Genomic DNA, 3,297 nt, shown 5'->3' with positions numbered 1-3,297 from the left:
CAAATGGGAGTTCCATTTTTAGTTTTTTGAGGAAACTCCATACTGTCTTCCATAGTGGCTGCACCAGTCTGCATTCCCACCAGCAGTGCACGAGTGTTCCTTTTTCTCCACATCCTCTCCAGCACTTGTCGTTTGTTGATTTGTTGATGATAGTCCACATATAGATGAGATCATACAGTATGTGTCTTTGACTTATGTCACTTAACATAATGCTATCAAGGTCCGTCCATGTTGTTATAAATGGCAGGATTTCCTGCTCTGTTTATGGGTGAATATTATTCCATTTTTTATGTATGCTACGTTTTCTTTGTTCACCCATACATACACACTTACGTTGTTTCCATGTCTTGGCTGTTGTGAATAATACTGCAGTGAGTATGAGGGTGCAGATATCTCTTCAACACAGTGAATTCATTTCCTTTGGATATTTACCCAGAAGTATAATTGCTGGATCATAGGGTAGTTCTATTTTTTAAAATTTGGAGGAACTGCCATACTATTTCCCATAATGGCTGTACCAATTTATATTCCCACCAGCAGTGCACTAGGGTTCCCTTTTTATAACATCCTACCAGCACTTATCTCTTGTTTTTTGGTATTAGCTATTCTAACAGGTATGAGGTGATATCTCATGGTGGTTTTGATTTGCATTTTCCTGATGACTAAGATATTGAGCACCTTTTCATATGCCTGTTGGCATTTGTATGTCTTCGGTAGAAAAATGTCTATTGCTATTTTTTTGCTATTGAGATGTATGAGTTCCTTGTATATTTTGGATATTAAACCTTTATCAGATATATGATTTGCAAATATTTCTCACATTCCATAGGTTGCCTTTTCATTTTTGTTGATTGTTTCTTTTGCTGTGTAGAAACTTTTTAGTTTGATGTAGTTCCACTTGTTTATTTTTGCTTTTGTTGCTTGTGCTTTGGGTCTCATATCTAAAAAATCTTTGCCAAGACCAGTGTTAAGGAGCTTTTTTCGCTGTTTCCTTCTAGGAGTTTCATGGTTTCAGGTATTACACTTAAGTCTTTCCATTAAGAACTAATTTTGTGAGTGATATAAGATAAGTGGTCCAGTTTTATTCTTTTGCATGTGAATATCTGGTTTTCCTAACACTATTAATCAAAGAGACTGTCTTTTCCCATTGAGTATTCTTGGCTCCTTTGTCAGCAGGGTCTTTTGTGGTTCCATATAAAGTTTTGGATTATTTTCTCTATTTCTGTAAAAAATGCCATTGGAATTTTGATAGGGATTGCATTGAATCTCTACTTTGGGTAATATGGACTAATATTTTAACAATATTAATTCTTCTTATATGTGAACATGGAATATCTTTCTATTTGTGTTTTCTTCAATCATCAATGTCTTATAATCTTTAGTGTACATATTTTTCACTTGCTTGGCTAAATTTATTCCCAAGTATTTTCTTATTTTTGATGCTATTGTGAATGGCACTATTTTCTTTATTTCTTTTTCAGATAGTTCATTGTGAGTTGATAGAAATATAACTGACTTATTTCATTGTGTTGATTTTGTATCCTGCAAATTTACGAATTCATTTATTAATTGTAATAGTTTTTTGGTAGAGTTTTTAGGGTTTTTTAAATATGTAAGATCATGTCATCTGCAAGCAGAGACAATTGTATGTCTTCCATTCTGATTTGGATGCCTTTTATTTGTTTTTCTTGCCTGATTGCTGTGGCTAGGACTTCTGTAGTGTCTTGAATAGGAGTGGTGAGAGTAGGTAGGTATCCTTGTCTTGTTCCTGATCTTAGAGAAAAAGTTTTCAACCTTTCATCATTGAGTATGATATTAGCTATGGATTTGCATATATGGCCTTTACTATGTTGAGATATGATCCTTCTATACTCAGTTTGTTGAGAGTTTTTTTTAATTATGAATGAATGTTGAATTTTGTCAAATGCTTTTTCTACTTCTATTGAATAATTTTATGATTTTTATCTTTCAGATATTAATGTGATGTATCACACTTATTGATTTGCAAATGTTGACCCATCATTTGCAAATGTTGACCTATCCCTGAGATGCAAAGAGGTTGACCCATCCTTCCATCTCAGGGATGAAGCCCACTTAATCATGGTGTATAATCCTTTTAATGTGCTGTTCAATTTGGTTTGCTAGTATTTTGTTGAGAAACATTGCATCTCCTAGCATGTTCATTGGATATACTGATCTTTAGTTTACTTTTCTGATAGTGTCCTTACCTGACTTTGGTATCAGGATAATGTTGGCTTCATAAAATAGGTTTGGGAGCATTCCTGCCTCGTCAATTGTTGGGAAATTTTTGAGAAGGATTAGTGTTAACTCTTTTTAAATGTTTGGTATAATTTGTCAGTGAGACCCATCTGGTCCTGGGCTTTTCTCTGTTGGGAATTTTTTTATTATTGCTTCTATCTCTTTACTTGTTACTGATCTGTTTAGATATTCTGTTTCTTCATGATTTAGTTTTGGTAGTTTGTATGGTTCTAGGAATTAATCTATTTCTTCTAGATTGTCCAATTTGTTGGTGTATAATTATTTATAGTAGTCTCTTTTGATCCTTTCTATTTCTGTGGTATATGTTGTAATATCTCCTCTGTCATTTATAATTTTTGAGAACTCTCACTTTTTCTTGGTTAGTGTAGCTAAATGTTTGTTAATTTTTTTTATCTTTTCAAAGAACCAACTCATTTTGTTAATCTCTTCTATTGTTTTCCTGTTCTCTATTTGATTTATTTCTGCTGTAATATTTATTATTTCCTTCTGCTAACTTTGAGCTTAGTTTTTTCTTCATACTCTAGTTCCTTGAGTTGTAAATTGATTGCTTATTTGAGATATTTCTTTTTCATGGTGTATACATTTATAGCTATAAACATTATTATAACTGTTTTTGCTGCATCTCATAAGTTTTGGTATGTTGTGTTTCTGCTTTCATTTGTTTTAAGATATTTTCTTATTTTTCTTTTGATCTTTTCTTTGGTCCATTGGTTGTTTCAGGAGTGTGTTGTTTAATTTCCACGTATTTGTGAATTTTCCAGCTTTCCTTTTTATTATTGATTCTAGTTTCACTATTGTGGTCTGTAAAGATACTTGATGAAATTTCTTGAGTTTGTTGAGACTATTTTTGTGGCCTAGTATATGGTCTAGCCTAGAAACTTTTCTGTGTGCACTTGGGAAGAATGTGTATTCTGCCATTGGATGTAATTTTCTGTGTATGTCTCAGGTTTCTTTGGTCTATAGTGTTGTTCAAATCTTCTGTTTCCTTATTGATTCTCTGAATGATCTATCCATTAT

General features: G+C 32.7%; 1 protein-coding gene across 1 annotated transcript in view; it reads left to right on the top strand.

The window, feature by feature from the left end:
* The window catches only part of KIAA1549 (KIAA1549 ortholog), a 105,621-nt gene that overhangs the window by 45,981 nt on the left and 56,343 nt on the right, over window positions 1-3,297 (top strand). The window lies entirely within an intron of this gene.

Source organism: Myotis brandtii, unplaced genomic scaffold, assembly GCF_000412655.1.
Source record: "Myotis brandtii unplaced genomic scaffold, ASM41265v1 scaffold455, whole genome shotgun sequence".
Classification (NCBI taxonomy): domain Eukaryota; kingdom Metazoa; phylum Chordata; class Mammalia; order Chiroptera; family Vespertilionidae; genus Myotis; species Myotis brandtii.
This window is presented reverse-complemented; position numbering and strand designations above follow the sequence as displayed.